General features: G+C 43.5%; 1 long non-coding RNA gene across 1 annotated transcript in view; it reads right to left on the reverse strand.

The window, feature by feature from the left end:
- Positions 1 to 17,797: 17,797 nt before the first annotated feature.
- Positions 17,798 to 20,354, reverse strand: part of LOC148778777 (uncharacterized) — a 165,458-nt gene continuing 162,901 nt past the window's right edge. Inside the window, exon 3 of the long non-coding RNA XR_016038681.1 lies at positions 17,798 to 18,039. This is a non-coding gene — a long non-coding RNA (uncharacterized LOC148778777). The remainder of the gene's footprint in view (positions 18,040 to 20,354) is intronic.

A 20,354-nucleotide genomic window follows, 5' to 3' on the forward strand; every position in this document is an offset into this window, starting at 1 on the left:
AGACGCAGTTGCTTGCTAATATATCCGGTTCTTTCTTAGACTGGGAGCTCTTCAAGTTGTTGTTCAGTCACTCAGTCGTGTCTGACTCTCTGTGACCCCGTGGATTGCGGCATGCCGGGGAAGGGCAGGCTTCCCTGTCCTTCACCGTCTCCCAGAGTTTGCTCAGACTCATGTCCGTTGAGTCAATGATGCCATCTGACCATCTCGTCCTGTCGCCCCCTTCTCCTCTTGCCTTCAGTCTTTCCCAGCATCAGGGTCTTTTCCAATGAGTCGGCTCTTCACATCAGGTGGCCAAAGTATTGGAGCTTCAGCTTCAGCATGAGTCCTTCTAATGAATATTCAGGACTGATTTCCTTTAGGATTGACTAGTTTGATCTCCTTGCTGTCCAAGGGACTCTCAAGAGTGTTCTCAAGCATCACAGTTCAAAAGCAACAACTCTTTGATGCGCAGTCTTCTTTATGGTCCTTCTTAACGCTCTTCAAGGGCAGGAACCATATTTTGTTCATTATAGGGAGAGAAGTGGGCCCCTTCAAGCGTTGGTTGAGCAAACGTTCTCATCCGGACTGCAGTGACCAGCAGTTCCCACCAGATGGCAGTGTGCGGACACTTTTCCCTTACCAACCAGAAGGGAGGGGGAAGGTTAGGGCAAGTTGCCTTTCATCTCTGTCCTTGCAGACTGACAAACAAATCTCTGCAGACATCAGGGCTTGTGACTGGGCAGGAGACGTCACATCGTGAATCAGTACCTCAGGCGGCTGCTGTATTCCCTCGATACCGCCTCTCTCTGAAAACTTTCCTTCTGGAGGCTGAGAAAGGATTATTCTAGTCTGTGTTCTAGGACAGAGGAACTTGGAGTTGAGTCTGATTGTCACAGGCACACGATGACCATCTTTTCAGCACTTAGGAGAAACGGCCACCAACACCCACTGATTGCTGCCATCTGTTGAGGTTTCTTAACCTCCTGCCCAGCCCCACCTACGACGCCCAGGCAGCAAGCAGAAGTCAGCCAAACATGCCGGCTAACTTCTGAAGACAGCGGCTTCCCCAAGTTCCTGCCTCCTTCCCCACTTGAGAATCCTGGATGACCAGCTCAGGAGACCTTCAGGTGCTCTAAGCCTACAGCCCCTCGCCTCTTTACCTGGGGACCCTGTGCTCTGCTCTGAAATGTCTCAGAAGAAAAGGGCTCCCAAATAGAAGACAGCCCCAGGACAACTGAAAACAATGAGAAATATCTCCAAAGGCCCTTCCAGACTCAAAGTGCCCGGCACAAAAAGGGGTTTACCTTTTCACTTCCTTCTGTTTCTGTCGGCCTCTGATCTCACCACAGACCAGGAAGGCAGGAGCCTTCCCTTCTTGCTACTTTGAAAGCTTCTAAGTTGTATCTCTCATCATCCAAAATGCTCTAGCCCTTCTAAACTTGTCCTATTCCTACAGACTTCTCCTTTTCTTCACTGCTAGAGTAGAGATTATAGTTGGATATAAGTCAAGAAGATTCTGGAGAGTTCAACTTCTTTTAATCAAACAAGGCCCCAGTTCTAAGGGGATCTCCCTGAGATGGCCTCTCTGCTAACTCTGCTCCACTCAAGCAACACACCTCATTCAGTGGATAGAGGGTAGTTAAGCCCCAAGCTCTGGAGTCAAATCCTGCCTCTGCCACATCCTAACTACTTGACCTTGGGTGAGTTGTTCAGCCCCTCCTCATCTATAGAACAGAGGAAGTATCTACATATCTCAGAGGGATGTTGTGCTCATTAAATAAGGCTTGTGAAGTATTTAGCACAGTACCAATTCAAGGGGCATTAAATAAATGCTCGGACTCACTATTAGCATTAACAGAAACACCCTGGAGAAGACACAGCTCGCTAGAAGTAATTCTTGGTGTTACATTCTGGAGAAGGAAATGGCAACCCACTCCAGTATTCTTGCCTGGAAAACTCCATGGACAGACGAGCCTGGTAGGCTACAGTCTATGGGGTCACAAATAGTCAGACATGACTGAGCCACTTCACTTCACTTCACATCTGCAAAGCTGCAGAAACATCTAAAGACTCCAAAAGCTTTTCATAAATCCTGTTGGGACCTATCCCTTAAATGAGATCCGTTTTGCTTTTATTTGTTTAGTTTTTTATTCAGTAGGGTCTAACTGAACTTATAAACTGTGGCAAGCTCAGAGGAGGCCAGGAAGGTATGCATGAGACACAGTCGTCTTCAAAGAACTCAGAGCACCTTAAGGAACCCACCCATAAGCAATTACAATGTAGTGGGATCTGTGCTTTAACCTGCGTAAACACACCATCCTGCAGATGCAGAAGGAGGGAGTCTGAGATCCAACACATCTTGCAAGGCATTGTCAGTCCTTCATGCTCTAACTCTAGTCTTCCTGGCAGTGTCTAATCCAAGAAATAATTGTCTTCCTGCGAGTACACTATGGTATCTCAGATCTCTAAGCATGGTACTGACTGTGCTCTCTTAATGCAAAGTCCACCTGCCCGGAAAACTGCTACCAATCCTCTAAGTCTCTGCCTAAAGATAGCAACCTGTGAGAAATCTTCCTCAGTCACACTAGAGAGACTTGAGGGCTTCTCCACAGCAATTGTGAGCTCACTGAAAGTTGGTGCAGCATACTTTTACCTTGGTCTCTAGCACTTGACTCAGTGGCCAATGCAAAACTGGCATTCAGCCCTGATGGTGCACGAAGAAACCTGCCTCAATGCACCACGCTCCCCAGCTCCTTGCAACCAGCACTGCCCTCATCTCACCCAGTACAGGGAAAACCAACCCATTGAATCAAAGGTCTACTGTCACCCAGATCCATTATAGGAACTCTATACCGTTACAGAAAAGTTTCTATTGTCATCCAAAGTTTCTTTCCTTTTAATGCCCACCAGTTTGGGCCTGGTTTTACTCTTTAGAACAATGCAGAATAAATATGTTCATATTCTCTTCAACATAGCAACCCTTCAAATATATGAAGACATCAGACAAATATAATATCAATATAAAACCCTCATTTGTGTTTTTCCCTTTTCAAACACACACAGCTAATTAAGCCATCATTAACACACATTTTTAAGTGCCTAACATATGCTGAGTACTTCATAGAAGCTTTGAGCATCATAAATTTAGTCTTGATATCTTCAACACCACCAGCATATACATATCTATGTTTTGATTTATTTCATCATGTTGGTTTCATTTCTGTGTTCTAGGAATCCTAGATCATTTTAGATACTAATACCAGGGAGCTCAACATCCAGAAAACAAAGATCATGGCATCTGATCCCATCACTTCATGGGAAATAGATGGGGAAACAGTGGAAATGGTGTCAGACTTAATTTTTTTGGTCTCAAAAATCACTGCAGATGCTGATTGCAGCCATGAAATTAAAAGACGCTTTACGTGCTGTGATTCATGGGGTCGCAGAGAGTCGGACACGACTGAGCGACTGAACTGAACTGAACTCCTTGGAAGGAAAGTTATGACCAACCTAGATAGCATATTGAAAAGCAGAGATATTACTTTGCCAACAAAGGTCCGTCTAGTCAAGACTATGGTTTTTCCCATGGTCATGTATGGATGTGAGAGTTGGACTGTGAAGAAAGCTGAGCGCCGAAGAATTGATGGTTTTGAACTGTGGTGCTGGAGAAGACTCTTGAGAGTCCCTTGGACTGCAAGGAGATCCAACCAGTCCATTCTGGAGGAGATCAATCCTGCGTGTTCATTGGAAGGACTGATGCTAAAGCTGAAACTCCAATACTTTGGCCACCTCATGCGACGAGTTGACTCACTGGAAAAGAGTCTGATGCTAGGAGGGATTGGGGGTGGGAAGAACGGGGACGACAGAGAATGAGAAGGCTGGATGGCATCACCGACTCGATGGACATGAGTTTGGGTGAACTCCGGGAGTTGGTGATGGACAGGGAGGCCTGGAGTGCTGTGATTCATGGGGTCACAAAGAGTCGGACACGACTGAGCGACTAAACTGAACTGAACTGAATGCCTCATTATTATTATTAATATTGCACTAATTTTTTAAAATATATGCCATGTATATATTTATATAGGCTTCTTTTTAGATACTCATATTGAACTGAAAAGGTAAGTGACCATCTTGCTTTTTTACAGGTAATGAAATTGAACCATCAGAGATTAACTCCTGTTCAAGTTACCTTGCTGATAGGGATCAGAGACAAAAGACAAGGTCAACTCAGCCTTCCTCCAAGGCCAGGGCTCCTTCCACTGTATGTACAGTGCCACTTCTTGGTGTCAATCTGCTGCATTTGCTTTTCATTTTAGTTTGCTGTCATCTGCAAATTTGGACATTTCTCCTTCCAGAGAACCTTTGAAATCATGAGTAAAAAATATTGGCCAGAAAAAAAAGGCTTCAGTCCTTGCCAGAGATCACTTTCTAGCTGACATGGAGCTGTTAGCAACCCTTAAGAGACATTTTTATTTCCCAACTGTGAAACCAGTGAATACATGACATGATCCTGCTCATATGTCACCATCTTATGCAAAAATCACTTTACAGGAGGCAGTGTGAAATCTGTTGCTAAAACTTCCTCACCCTACTGATTTACCAATGTAGTGGCACAATAAGGAAAGGAAATGTGGTGTGTCTAGCACGACCCGTTAGTGGTAAACTTGAACGAACTTCTAGCGATCGGAGCCTTTGCTTCAAAATGCCCACAAATCAATTGTGTAAGGTTCCAAAATTTCAGCAGGAACTTAGATAAAACTCATATTCCCATCTTCAGTGTTCAGTCCTGTGTTATGATGCCAAGTAAACCCCTTTATTCACAGGGGAAACCCTTGTGAACTTGTCAGAATGTGATCTGTTCCCAGGGCTGTTGACAAGCATCCTCAATGACACTGACTGCTCAGTTTGGTGCAGAATGTCCCACGTCTTCATTTTGGTACATGATGTTACATCAGTATTTCATGCATCTTTTTCTTTCATTGCTTATATGTCACCTGGCAGGCTGTTGGGCTAAAACTTCCTAACCCCCAAATTAAAGGCTAAAAGTGACTTCAAATGGTAGGAATAAATTGTTGCCTAAGAGGTATGTGGATCTCAGAAGTTCACTTACAGGAAACAGCTTTCTTGCCCCTTGTATTCCCAGTGCCAGGAGCATAGTAAGTGCTCAAGATGTGTTTGTTACAGCAAATGGGGAAGAGATACAACTGCAGACCAAAAAATAAAAGCATGAAAATATGTATCACTTTAGGAGAGGGAACTCAAAGTTTTAAACTCATACTAAAATGTGTGTGACTGATATGAGAGACTTTCTGGACACTAGGTCTTGTTGGAAGACTGTAGGAAGAGTTCCGGAAGATTTTTAAAGGAGGATGGAAAAGCCTCAGGGAGAGGAAAGGGAAGGGAAAAGTAAAAGGGCCGGGAGCTACCCTGAAAGCAATAGAGTAAGTTATAATGTTGGAGACAGAAGTCCAAGGTTCAAGCTCTTGGTGTCTACTGTTAGCTGTTTGCCATTGAATAAGTTTCACACCTTAAAAGAGCCTCAATCTTGAGGGATGTGACAGAAATACGAAGTCACATCTCACAGAAGTGTGTGAGCATCTAATGAGATTAAAAATATGAAAGTACTTTATCAAATCGGCATCACTTACACCCAAATCTGTGTTGGGGTCAGCCTGAATAAAAGAGCAGTGGGATCACAAGAGTATTGTGAGGATGGATTAAGAGATTGCTATGTAACTGTGAGCTTTCAGACAAACTTGAAATGCTCCCCACTTAAGAAAGTTGTTGAGCCTTACCACGTTGAGAAGCTATTGCTTATGCAATATTGGAGCAACTGAGAGATATAACCACACAAGTATTCCTCTAGCTCCAAGTACTCTAGTCAAATAAAACTGAGTACATCCTAAACTGAACTTAGAATTTTTTGCAGAGAATCAGCCATCCTAATTCTGCTACTGATAGAACTGTATCTAAAGCCACTTAAGCCTGAAATCTGTGTCTTGACTGTTAGCCTTCTACCAGTCTAAGGACGGTAGGAGTGGACAGAATTGATATATGTAACTTTTATCCTGAGACATCTTTTCTCTGCTCTGAGCCCTAATATTTTCATCTGTTGATTGGAGACAATTCCACCTGCCTTACTGGGTTTTAGCATTATATGAGAATTAACTGATTCACATAAAAATTTTTTTAAAACTGTAAAATCCTCTGAAAATAAAAAGGTATTTTTTAATATTTGCAATAGTGTAAGACTAATCCTGGACTTCCCTGGTGACCAAGTGTGATAAAGAATTCACCTGCCAAGCAGGAGATACAGGTTCGATCTCTGGGTTGAGAAGTACCCTGGAGAAGGAAATGGCAACCCACTCCAGTATTCTTGCCTGGGAAATTCCATGGACAGAAGAGCCTGGCAGACTATAGCCTGTGGGGTCGCAAGAGAGTCGGACATGTCTTAGCGACTAAATAACAAGACTAACCCTAGAAGACTGACTTTGTCTTATCTGCACAAAGAAAACTGAGCCCAAAAATCTGCCATTTAGTAATACCAAAAGATATTGGTTCAAAAAATTCTGAGTAACACTTGTGTAATTGTTCCACTTGTTGTCTAGCTAAATAGCTTGAATCTATGGAGTTTTGATGCTGAAAGAAGAAAATCATTACCAAATTAAAGGTGCAAAAATTTTTTTAATATATTAATGAGGTGGTAGGAAGTGTGCTGACAGTGAAGTCGGTCTGGAAGTGTTTGGTTTCCCTAATTAAATGGAGCTAATGAGTTTCTCCACGGAGCCTGAGTGCTGGGCTAAACAGTCTAACAAGCCTTGGATTTCTGTGATCTCAATAAGAAATGACCAACTGGCAGCTAAAAATAACCTGCGTCACGGAATGACTCATCCTTCACACCTTTGGGTAGAAGCTCTGCATCAGAAGGCTGAAGGAACTCGCAAGCACTCTGCGGGGCTGAAGTCAGATCCTTTGTGGTCATCAGAAGCTGCAGACTCCTCATGACAAGGGACCTTAGCATCATGTCATGATGAGACAAGGAGAATCACAAAGTGAAAGCTACTCTAGATCACAGATCAGGGCTAGGAAAAAAGTGACAAAGAGGAGATGGAGTTAAATTTAATCAACATTCATTGAGCGTGGAGGTGCAGAGTACTATCAGTTCACTTCAGTCGCTCAGTCGGTCCAACTATTTGAGACCCCATGAATCGCAGCACACCAGGCCTCCCTGTCCATCACCAACTCCTGTTCACCCAAACTCATGTGCATCAAGTCGGTGATGCCATCCAGCCATCTCATTCTCTGTCATCCCCTTCTCCTCCTGCCCCCAATCCCTCCCAGCATCAGGGTCTTTTCCAATGAGTCAGCTCTTCGCATGAGGTGGCCAAAGTATTAGAGTTTCAGCCTCAGCATCAGTCCTTCCAATGAACACCAAGGACTGGTCTCTAGGATGAACTGGTTGGATCTCCTTGCAGTCCAAGGGACTCTCAAGAGTCTTCTCCAGCCCCACAGTTCAAAAGCATCAATTCTTCAGCAGTCAACTTTCTTCACAGTCCAACTCTCACATCCATACATGACCACAACTATAGCCTTGACTAGACGGACCTTTGTTGGCAAAGTAATGTCTCTGCTTTTTAATATGCTGTCTAGGTTGGTCATAACTTTCCTTCCAAGGAGTAAGCATCTTTTAATTTCATGGCTTCAATCACCATCTGCAGTGATTTTGGAGACCCCAGAAACTAAAGTCTGACACTGTTTCCACTGTTTCCCCATCTATTTCCCATGAAGTGATGGGACCAGATGCCATGATCTTAGTTTTCTGAATGTTGAGCTTTAAGTCAAATTTTTCACTCTCCTCTTTCACTTTCATCAAGAAGTTTTTTAGTTCCTCTTCACTTTCTGCCATAAGGGTGGTGTCATCTGCATATCTGAGGTTATTGATATTTCTCCCAGCAATCTTGATTCCAGCCTGTGCTCCTTCCAGCCCAGTGTTCCTCATGATGTACTCTGCATATAAGTTAAATAAGCAAGGTGACAATATACAGCCTTGACGTACTCCTTTTCCTATTTGGAACCAGTCTGTTGTTCCATGTCCAGTTCTAACTGTTGCTTCCTGACCTGCATACAGGTTTCTCAAGAGGCAGGTCAGGTGGTCTGGTATTCCCATCTCTTTCAGAATCTTCCACAGTTTATTGTGATCCACACAGTCAAAGGCTTTGGCATAGTCAATGAAGCAGAAATAGATGTTTTTCTGGAACTCTTTTGCTTTCTGCATGATGCAGCGGATGTTGGCAATTTGATCTCTGGTTCCTCTGTCTTCCCTAAAACCTGCTTGAACATCTGGGAGTTCACGGTTCACATATTGCTGAAGCCTGGCTTGGAGAGTTTTGAGCATGACTTTACTTGCATGTGCTGCTATTGCTAAGTCACTTCAGTCGTGTCCGACTCTGGGTGACCCCACAGACGGAAGCCCACCAGGCCCCCCGTCCCTGGGATTCTCCAGGCAAGAACACTGGAGTGGGTTGCCATTTCCTTCTCCAATGTGTGAAAGTGAAAGTGAAGTCACTCAGTCGTGTCCGACCCTTAGCGACCCCACGGACTGCAGCCTACCAGGCTCCTCCATCCATGGGATTTTCTAGGCAAGAGTACTGGAGTGGCTTGCCATTGCCTTTTCCGTACTCGCATGTGAGATGAGTACAATTGTGCGGTAAAGTTTGAGCATTCTTTGGCATTGCCTTTCTTTGGGATTGGGATGAAAACTGACCTTTTCCAGTCCTGTGGCCACTGCTGAGTTTTCCAAATTTGCTGGCATATTGAGTACAGCACTTTCACAGCATCATCTTTCAGGATTTGAAATAGCTCAACTGGAATTGCATCACCTCCACTAGCTTTGTTCATAGTTATGCTTTCTAAGACCCACTTGACTTCGTATTCCAGGATGTCTGGCTCTAGGTGAGTGATCACATCATCGTGATTATCTGGGTTGTGAAGATTTTTTTTGTACAGTTCTTCTGTGTATTCTTGCCACCTCTTCTTAATATCTTCTGCTTCTGTTAGGTCCATACCATTTCTGTCCTTTATCGAGCCCATCTTTACATGAAATGTTCCCTTGTATCTCTAATTTTCTTGAAGAGATCTCTGGACTTTCCCATTCTGTTGTTTTCCTCTATTTCTTTGCATTGATCGCTGAGGAAGGCTTTCTTATCTCCCCTTGCTATTCTTTGGAACTCTGCATTCAGATGCTTATATCTTTCCTTTTCTCCTTTGCTTTTTGCTTCTCTTCTTTTCGCAGCTATTTGTAAGTCTTCCCCAGACAGCCATTTTGCTTTTTTGCATTTCTTTTCCATGGGGATGGTCTTGGTCCCTGTCTCCTATACAATGTCACAAACCTCCGTCCATAGTTCATCAGGCACTCTGTCTATCAGATCTAGTCCCTTAAATCTATTTCTCACTTCCACTGTATAATCATAAGGGATTTGATTTAGGTCATACCTGAAGGGTCTAGTGGTTTTCCCTACTTTCTTCAATTGAAGTCTGTATACAGAGACATAAAAGTTATATCTCTGCCCTTCTCAGACCAGCTTTCTAACAAGTTAAGGAAATAGATATGATTTTTAGAAGCTAAAAGACAATGTAGAGCATCCTCAGTGTCTCCATGGTTTCTCCAGGTATAATCAATGTCTCAACATATATTATGAAGCCATTTAAGATACAGCCCCGCTTTGAGTTTCTCAGACATGGTGTCCTCTCAGACCTGTGTGTGTGTGTGTGTGTGTGTGTGTGTGTGTGTGTGCACGCTGCCTCCTTTGCCTGAAATGCCCTGTTTTTCCCTCTGGCCTTGGAGAACCATCTTAGTGGGGCTGCTTAGTCTGCGAAGCCCTTCCTGTCACCGTTTCTTGTCACTCTGTTTCTCACAGTTCCTCAAACTCTCCAAACTCTTTCCTGCCTACCAGACTTTGCGTTTTCCCATCTCTCCCATTCTTATTCCTGCTCAGTGCTCAGGTGTCCACTTCAACACAGCACAGAGAAGCATTGCTTGATGTCCCACCGCATTTAAGTCAGGGTCTCATCTTATTTTCTGCTAGAATCCTGCTTTCCTCCTTCATTACACTTATGGCAGCCTTCAAGGTCCATCTAGTCAAGGCTGTGGTTTTTCCAGTGGTCATGTATGGATGTGAGAGTTGGACTGTGAAGAAAGCTGAGCGCTGAAGAATTGATGCTTTTGAACTGTGGTGCTGGAGAAGACTCTTGAGAGTCCCTTGGACTGCAAGGAGATCCAACCAGTCCATTCTAAAGGAGATCAATCCTGGGTGTTCATTGGAAGGACTGATGTTAAAGCTGAAACTCCAATACTTTGGCCACCTCATGTGACGAGTTGACTCACTGGAAAAAAGTCTGATGCTGGGGAGGATTGGGGGTGGGAGGAGACGGGGATGACAGAGAATGAGATGGCTGGATGGCATCACCAACTTGATGGACATGAGTTTGAGTGTACTCCGGGAATTGGTGATGGACAGGGAGGCCTGGCGTGCTGTGATTCATGGGGTCGCAAAGAGTTGGACATGACTGAGCGACTAAACTGAACTGAAATGAGTAATAAATAAAAAATTGTGGCTTATTGTTTTTGCCAGCTTCCTTATGGCAAGAATGGATTATTTACCACTACCTCCCTGGTGCATACCACTGTGTCTGGCATACCAATAATTTTTAAGAGAATGAATGAATTTCTACATGCTGCCCTGATCCTCCAAAGTACCTTAGAACATTGAACGAATATTATCTTCCAGTACTCTGGTGTCTGAGTCACTGTGCAAGTGATTCCTGCCTGGAGCACATCCAGTAAAACTTATAAAAATTTCTGATTTACAGAATAGTTGCACAATGAGGGTATCGGCTTCCTTGAAGTAATGATTTTCTCTGCAAAATGATGCAGATACCTGGAGGCATGAAACTTCACTTCCCCACTGAACTAAAAGCATCACATGATTCATTGAAAATTGCTATCTATGAATTTCCCAAGGGGAGGCTTTTTAGTAAAGCTCCATGAAGTCTGGTGAAACATCACTCATCAACAGGTCGGATCCAACCTGGTCCTATAACACACCCTCTCCAAAAAGTGTGCCCTGTGTGATATGGACACACCTAAGCAAGGCAAACCTCTCCCCCACCTGGAGCCTTTCTTCTGGGATTCACAACCAAAGTTGAATTGAGCAATAAGAGGCTGTTGGACACCCTGCAAACACTCTCTACTCTCATTTAGCACCACCTTTGTTTACTAGCCTGGCCCCTCTTCACCTTGCTTAGGTGTGTCCTTGTGCTGTACCCGACAAGGAAGCCGAAGGCACAGGTGGTGCTAAATGAGAGTAGAGAGTGTTTGCAGGGTGTCCAACAGCCTCTTATCGCTCAATTCAACTTTGGTTGTGAATCCCAGAAGAAAGGCTCCAGGTGGGGGAGAGGTTTGCCTTTATTTAATATGAGGAAAACTGTTTCACCAAGTTGTTCAGAAGAGAATGGGCTGCCTTAGAAAGGGCTGACGTTGTGCACAGAAAGGATGCAAGACCAGAATAATAGGACAATGGAGGTTGATTGTAAGAGATACGACGGATCTGAATGCACAATGGGGATGGTATCAAACAGGTGATGAATGCTAATGGGCATCATTGATCAGATCAGGTGTATGCTTAGGTATTTAACCTCCACAGCATTATAAGCTGTGAGATACTCCTATTACCCTCCACTTCACAGATGAAAAAACTGAGGCACACAAAGCTTAAACATGGGCCTTAGGTTACCACACCAGGAATGGAATCAGGATTCAAGGCCAGGTTCATCTGACTCCAAAGCCCTTGCTCCAAAGACTGCTAAAATCCCTTGCAAATCTAATATTCTGTGACTTTTTTGCATATTAAGATATCAAGAAAAAAATAAACCAGTCTCTAACGTAACTAATGACGCTGAGTCCTTTGCTTTCTCCCTTCCATTGTCCTCCATTGTAATTCATATGCTTGTGAGTACAGAGCATCTAACCAGGTTTCAAGTTTCCTGTGTGTCTCTGTGTGTATGTGTGCATAGATCTGACAGGGCTAGTTCATTTCAAGTAACCGAGTATGTCTTTGGACAGCTCTTGTCAAGATCCAATAGAAGAGCCAATTCCAAAAATATGTTCCTTTAGTGGTTTTTTAGGGTTCTCTGCTCTGCACGGATTGACAATGTGGTAACAAGAGACATTCTGGAGACTGGATTTAATGCAACCATATGCTAGACAGAATGAGAACCCATATTGCAGCAGACCAGCCGGTACATTTCCATGTTAACAGAAGCTTGATTGCAAATTACATTTAGTCTCAACAGCTCAGTTCACTGCACACAGATGCCATGGGGGACTGTAAAGTTAGCGAGATGTGGGGGAGTACGACTAACATTTTTTTTTTGAAAAAAAAAAATCCTTCAGCTGATAGAATGCCAAGGAGCATCAGCGCTGATGCTGAAAAGAAAATGCTGCTATATTTGTTTTGCCAGGAAAGGAAAAATAATCATTGTCGCGAGTTGTTAGTCAAATTATGAATACGAGTTCGGCTGGTAATTGTCTGATAATACAAACAGTGATATTAGGGCTGTCAGAGCTGCATGCGCTGTTTGACAGCTAACATGTACATGCTCCCTGAATGAGGAGTTGGTTCACTGATTCCAAAAGTTAAGCAGACAGAAGGGCGGGTGATGGAGGAGAGTTTCCCCAGGATCCTGGCTTTACATCCAGGACCGGATCTGGGTCAGCTTCCCCAAGTGTGGCCAGCATCTCCCCCATGCAGAGATGGATTTGCAGAATTATAGAAGCGCACAAAATGAGTTTGGGTTGCAGCTCTGTCTCTTACTTTCTGTGCAACCCCGGGTACGTCATTTAACCTCTCTGGGCATAGGTTTTCCCACACCTAAAACGGGGCTGATAATACTCCAACAGGTCCTCTTCCCAAGGATATGGTGAAGCTTGTATGTGAGCATACAGTAAACACGTGCTGCTCTATAAATGTTGGGGCTATAAGTTGCCTACTTGGCTGGGTTTCTTTTTGTTCCCATTTTAAAAGTCGAGCTGAAATGATTTCTTGTCCATTGTCTCGTGGCTGGAGCAGAGTTTTTGTCTAGGCATGAGCACTTTTCAGTTAGAATTATCCATCTCCTTTCTTTGAAGAGTCTAGACACCCTGCACCTCTCACCTAAAACCTATCATTGACTCTTTTATAGCATTCATTTCCCGTCAGGAAACTAGAAAGCTTTCATCAAATTCCATCAAGGATGCAGGATGCTTTATTCTCTGCACCCTCCTGTTCTCCATGTTCCAAGCTGCAGTAGAGACTATTCTGCTCAATAATACATGTTCTCCCCTGAGCCAGTAATTCCCAGAACCCCGTTGCAGCTAAGAGTGGCCATGGGCCAGGTTCTGGCCATAGGAACATTAGCAGAAGTGAAGTCTATGGTTTCCTGGCCTTACCTTTAATCTTCTTGCCTCATTCTCTTTCTCCATCCACTAGCTGAGTGGCAAAGACTCAAGAACCTGCAGAAGGACAGAGTCACAGATGGAAGTGAATTGGGCCCCTGAATGACTGCCTGGAGCGTAAGTCCCTGCCAATCTAGTCTAGGCTCTGAAGTGAGTGAGAAAATCTGCTCTCTTCATCCACTGAGGTTCATGGGTTGGTTGTTAAAATAGCTAGCCTGTCTTAAAACCCAAGTGGTCATCTATTTCTCACTATACAAAATGTGCTATTACCAGAAACACAGTGAGCATCTCATCAAATACATCCTGAACATTCCATGTCCTTTCATACCTCCAAGCCTTTGCTTATATGTGATGTTTTCCCCTGCTTCTCTCACTCCCCTAACCCTACCTGTACACTTTTCTACTGAGCAAGATCTCACTTCCAGGATTCAGCTCTGAAGAACCCACTCATATGGAGTTAATTGCTTTTTTTTTTTTGGATTTTCACAAAATTTGTATATGCCCCTTGTTGGATTATGGGGCTTCCCCAGTGGCTCAGATGATAAAGAATTTGCATACAATTCAGGAGACCTGGGTTCAGTCCCTGGGGCAAGAAGATCCCCTGGAGAAAGGAATGGCTACCCACTCCAGTATTCCTGCCTGGAGAATCTCATGGACAGAGGAGCCTGGTGGGCTACAGTCCATGGAGTCGCAAAAGATTCAGACATGATTGAGCAACTAACACTGGTTGGTTTGTAATGGTATTATGCTTGACATATATCTCCCTCCTCTTAAGGCAGAGAATCTGTCTCATCAAACTCGTAATGAATGCATCTTTCCTCTTTTACTTCTATTTTATTTTTTCCACTGCCTGTGGGATTAGGTGCCCTGGAGCTGCGTCTTCAGCTTAAAGATGAAGGGGCACAGAGGCAAATGTAAGCACCTCTTAACTTTATGAGCTCTCCTCCTACAACTCAAGAAAAGAAAGATCACATCTTCCTTTCTACGCATCCACCTTCCAAGGCCTGCACTTGATACCTAAAGAGATTTGAGGAGGAGGATCCTGGCCTGAGAAAAGTCCACAGAACATGTGGTGGGTATGAAGGATGCCCCTAAGAATGGAGGCCTTCTCCCTCTCCCTGATCATCCTGCCCCCTCCCCCAGTTTGCCACCCCACTGGGATCTCTACTGATGATCCTTCAAAAAGCAATAGGCAAAGTTATGGCCTCTTCATGTCTGGGTCCAGCTCAGCCTGTCAATCAGGGCTGCTTGGAAGATACAAGTGTAGAGTTCTGTTCACAGCAGGGTGAGATGCTCACATCAAACACCGCTTTGTACCACTTAAGGACACCCTGCTGAGTTCCAGCTCTAAGGGAACAAGCCTGTCTTGTTTTTGTTTTTCCAGTGACTGTGGCTCTTGTTCCTTGTTTTGGTTTGGAATCTGTTTCCCTCCTACCACTTTGGAGTTTTCTGAGACTGGTTTATTTTCTTACCTTCTTCTATTTGTTACTTTGGGTTTTTATATATGTCGCTCTCACAGCCATCCACATAGGCACTAGCTCTTTATTTTTAGTTTACTCCTAAAGAGTGCTAGGGGATTCTCCATCAGCAGTGAGACAAAAGGATGACAAAATTAGGGTCCTGGTTTGAGAATGAGCAACCCAGCTGAGTCCCAGCTCTAGCACCTGGGACTAATCACTTCAGCTTAGTCTCTTGGTCTCTAAAATAGGAATAAAAGCATGAATGTAGTTCCTCTAGACTATAAGCTCAATCAGAGCAGGGATCATACCCATTTTGTTCAAAATTGAACATGCCCAGTGCTTGGTACAGTGTAGGTCCTCCATAAAGAATGTTCAGTGACTGACTGGCTGTTGCAGAGACCAAATAAGGTAATAGACATAAAAAAAAAAAAAAAAACCTATAAATCCTATAGTGCTCCACACAGGAAAGTGTCAGTATCGCACAGATGGGGAGTGCGTGGACTGTCCTCAAACTGAGAGCTACTTAGCTATTTTAAGATATTGAAAGATACTTTAGTTAATGTGTTTCAAATATGCATAATATCCTTGGAGTGGCCCAGGGATGCAATTCAAATGGGAGACAAGGCAGAGATGTAATTTCTGAATCTCTTAACAGAGATGAAGAGAAGGCAGCCTGTGTTAGAAAAGACTGTAATGTTCCTAAGCAGAAGAATTACACGTCAGAGGGGAACCTTATGCTCACTTGTTCTAGCAAAACAGGTTTTATTGGCTGGCCAAGGTCATTGGAATCTAGAGTTCTCTCAAAGAATTCTCTCAAAGACTCATTATTGCTTAATGTGTTTTATATTTATTTATAACCCCACCAAGTCTGAAAAATGACTTATGTCAGAACTTGTCCAAACAGACAATCCCAGCTGACATTTGTGCTGGTCCCATCTCTCATCTCATAGATGGGGGAATGAAGAAGGTGATGTGTCCAAGGTAACTCAAAGGCAAAAGTAGAGCCTCCTCTTGAGTTCCCTGTGGCTCTCCATCCCTGGGTTCCAGCTCAATTCAAGACCTAGTTACTTGTTTGCCTAGAGTTCTGACAGCCCTATGTTTTTAAAATAAATTTCTCTTTGTAGCCAAGCAAGCAGAGTTGGATTTCTATTCATGGGCACCAGGAGTCTTTACCAACCCAACTACTTACCAGATGTTCCTTGAGGGTTCACGTGTCCCCAAAGCTCTGGCACAATGCCCTACACAGAGCAGATGCTCAGTAAATATGAGGGTTGATACTGTATCTTCGAGAATCTTCCCTAATATCTGCTCTCCAGGAGTGACTCAGCTCTCCCTGATCTCTCTCATATAGATCTGGTACTGTAATTGATAATATAGTCATCACATAGCCCCTTCTCAATGCTTCCCTGTCCCAGCATAACCCACGTGGGTTGTCATCTATACCAGGTAGTAGTGGGGGCAGTGAGGAGGCTGGAGACTACCATCCTAGAACTGTAAGCCTGTGTACTGCATGAAGTTCACTAAGCCTCCACCATAATATACTCAGTCACTACTGAAGGAAGTGAAAGAGAACAGAATTACCATTCCAGACTTGGGACAGAGAAATAAATAAAATATAGTCTCCAGCCCTTAAGGAGCTTAGAATTTATTGGCAGATGTACACAAATGCACACAACTAGAATGTAATTTGAACATTAAAAGAGACTCAAGTACACAGTCCTCTGAGAGCTCAGGCATTATGCTGGGACGTGGGATCAAAGAAGACTTCAGAGAATAGGAGATATTTGAACTGGGCTGTGAAACATGCGTAGGATTTCCCCAGATGGCCAGAGTCAGGGAGAAGGGTGCTCTAAGGAGAGGAAATAACAAGTTCAGTGACCAAGAGGGGTGGACATACGTGACAGTGTCAGGGGGCTACAATTCATCTGGGATGACTACCTAGCATCTTCCGCGAGATGCCCTGGGTAGAAAAATGTGCTATGGCCACTAACTATGGGAGATGCATCCTGTATTCCTATTTAGAAATTTAAAACGCATATTTGTCTTTCAAAGGCTCTGAAAAATAAATTAGGAGGCTACATATCCAGTTCAGAGAAATACGGTGGAAGACCTGAAGAGGGCTGTGGCAGTGAGTACAAAAAGGCATGTATGTGAGAGAGATTTCAGAGGATAAAGATCCAAGACTTACCAAATGCAGAAGAGGAATGGATTTAAGAGGATCTGGTTTTGGCTTGTTGGACTGAATAGGTGGTAGCACAATTTGAGAAATTTTTGAGGAAAATAACACAGACCTTGTTTCAGTCCTGTTAAATGTGAGCTGACTATGGGGCAATCACATGAAGATGTTAGCAGATAGCTGACAATTCAGGTCTAGGTTCCAGAGGTGATTCTGAAGTTCAAGAAGATGCTGGACAACCATTATAACCTTTATGGAAAAGATCAAGCGCTGGACAGGGAATTAGATTGGATAAGATCCAAGATCCCTTTTGGTCCAAAGCTAGTATGACATTATGGCCAGAGGGCCCTGCTGTGAAGTATAGGCAGTCCAGTCTCTGCCTAATGGTCAAGTCCAAGAGCATAATCTCTTGCAGATGGTCATAGAAGTAATGACTGCAGAGGAGTTTGACATCAGCACACATCTCAATGAACAGAACTCGTTTTAAAAGAAATGTCTTTCACTAGTAAAAGTCTGTAATGACCCTGTAAAATGGCTCCACTTCTTTGATCCTGGCCTCACTGGGGAGAAACAATGGAAATACAGGATATGCAAAAAAATCATGAAAGTAGTGTGTTCCTTACAAATGCACTTTATTGACCTTTCCTCTGATCCATGAAGCCTGGGAGAATGGAGACAGTCCTGGGCTGAAAATCAGGTAGCCAGGGTCCTGACTATCTCATTAAATCACCTCATGTCCTTTGGAAAATTACCTACCTGCTATGTATCTCTATGGCTTCCCAGGTGGCTCAGTGGTAAAGAATCTGCCTGCCAATGCAGGAGCCATAAGGAGATGCGGATTTGATCCCTGAGTCAGGAAGATCCCCTGGAAGAGGAAATGGCAACCCATTCCAGTATTCTTGCCGGGATAATCCCATGGACAGAGGAGCCTGGAGAGCAAAGAGTTAGAAACGACTGACTAACTGAGCACACGTGCAAATGTTTCTATGCCTCAACTTAACAAATCTATAAAACATATTAAAATAACCTTATACACAATGTTTATTCCTAAGTTTGTCAGGTAGGTTCAGTGAGATAGGTTTGTTTCGGGGTTTTTGTATATTTAAAAGGATAAATTTTTAAAATTTTTATTTGAGTACAATGTTGTGTTAGTTCCTGCTATACAGCAAAGTGAATCAGTTATGCATATACATATATCCCCTTTTATTTCTTTTTAACTGGAGCATAATTGCTTTACAATGCTGTGTTAGTTTCTGCTATGCAACAACTTATAGCTCCTCAGCTATAAATATACATATATCCCCTTGAGATGGGTTTATTTTGTGAAAGATAATATTAGCAATTGAGACCACCTGTTCTAAACGCATATCTTAAACTATCAGAATCTCAAATGGCCCTGGACACTGAATCACAAGATAGACTCACTTTGTAGATGGGAAACCAAGTCCCAGGGAGGACAGGTGACTTAACCAAGATCAGACAATAGGAAGCTGAGCAGAGTCAGCAGATAGGAACATGTTCTTCCTTCTAAGTTCTAGTGCCTTCCAAATACCAAGAGCTGGGGCCATGGATGGAAAGAAACCATAGGCTGGGGGAAAAATGTGGTTGAGTAGCCAACCTATAGTATTCAGAACCCCAACCATTAAATCAAGTCTACAGTGCAAGAAAGCCAGCTAAAACAACTTGTCCCGTATTTCTACAAAGTGAGCAATCTTCCTTTGTTTGTGTCAAACTGGGTTTGCCACAGCTGAGTCTCTCTAACCCCTCAGCTCAATGACTTCAACAAACAATAACATGTTCTCTAATGGTGGGCATTTTTATACTGAGCTTCACTGGCTAGATTAGATGTTTAGACATATAACTTCACCTTCTCTTGTAGATCTCCATTCTAACCCCAGAGGGACTGTTCTAGATGGAGAGCAATGAGCAGTATTCTGATACCAAATATCTGTGGGAGGGTTTCCCACACCAACCCATTGTCCAGCTATGTAACATTAATGACTTGGGGTGATGGTGGACCCCACAGGTTAAGAGATCATTTCCACAAGACTGTCCCCAAGTCAGATGCCAGTTTTACCATGCATACTTCTGACCAAACAGTTATTAATTCAGGGGGTTCCCACAACCTTCTCCTCATGTTTGATAATTTGCCACAATAACTCACAGAACTTAGGACAACACTACTTACTATCGCAGATTTATTATAAAGGAAACAGGAATAGCCAAATGGAAGAGATGCATAGGGCGACATATGGGGGAAGAAGCATGGAGTTTTCTGCCTTCTGTGTGTGCTACCCTGTCAGCACCTCATCGTGTCCACCCGCCTGGAGACTCACCAAACCCCACTGTTTAGGGGCAATCATGGAGGTTTCCTAACATTGGCATGATTGGTTAAATCATTGGTCATCAGTGGTTAATTCAAGCTCCAGACCTTCTTCCTGCTCCAGAGGTTAGGAGATAGGTCTCAAAGTACCAGGACTCTAATCATACCTAGATCTCTTTCCAGCAAACAGCTCCCATCCCAAAGCTATCTAGGGACTCCCAAACATCAGTTATCAGATTGGAAAAAAAAAAAGAAGACATTCCTATCAACCAGGAAATTCTAAGGGATTTAGAAGCTCTATACCGGCAGATCAAAAGATGCTCTTATTCCTTCTATCACTCAAGAAATTACAAGGGTTTTAGCAGCTTTATGCCAAGAACCAGGGACAAAAACTAAATAATGTATATTTCTTATTATGCCACAGTAGCCACACTTGATTTAAGCAAGTGTCTCCTAACTGACACTTCTGGATCTGGTTCCTCCTTCAACTTTTCTCCCCACAATTGGCATTGTTATCCTCCTGCAGGGTCACTGTTCCTCCCCCTCCCCAGCCTCACAGCACGCAGGGCAAGATCCAAACCTTCATCTTGGCATTCAAAGCCCCTTTGGATCTGGTTGCAATCTGTCTTTCTAGATTTCTTTCTTCTACTCCATTACTTGTATGCCACATCACTGGCCTCATCACTGAATCCTGAATACCTGCAGGCCTTAGTCTCACACTCTGGTAGACCATTCGTCTGTTTCCTTTGCACTCTCATAGTCTCATGCTTTTCCCATTTTCAGGCACACGTTTTTTTTCATAATATTGTGATGTGTGTACTTGTGTACTTGTTCCACTTCCTCATTAGATGGTTCCCATGTCCAACTTCCACAGCACTCAGCTCAGTGCCTGATAAAGTCGTAGCCAGAAAATAACACATT

The sequence above is a fragment of the Moschus berezovskii genome, chromosome 1, assembly GCF_049115385.1.
Source record: "Moschus berezovskii isolate FMDL1 chromosome 1, NW_MosBer_1.0, whole genome shotgun sequence".
Classification (NCBI taxonomy): domain Eukaryota; kingdom Metazoa; phylum Chordata; class Mammalia; order Artiodactyla; family Moschidae; genus Moschus; species Moschus berezovskii.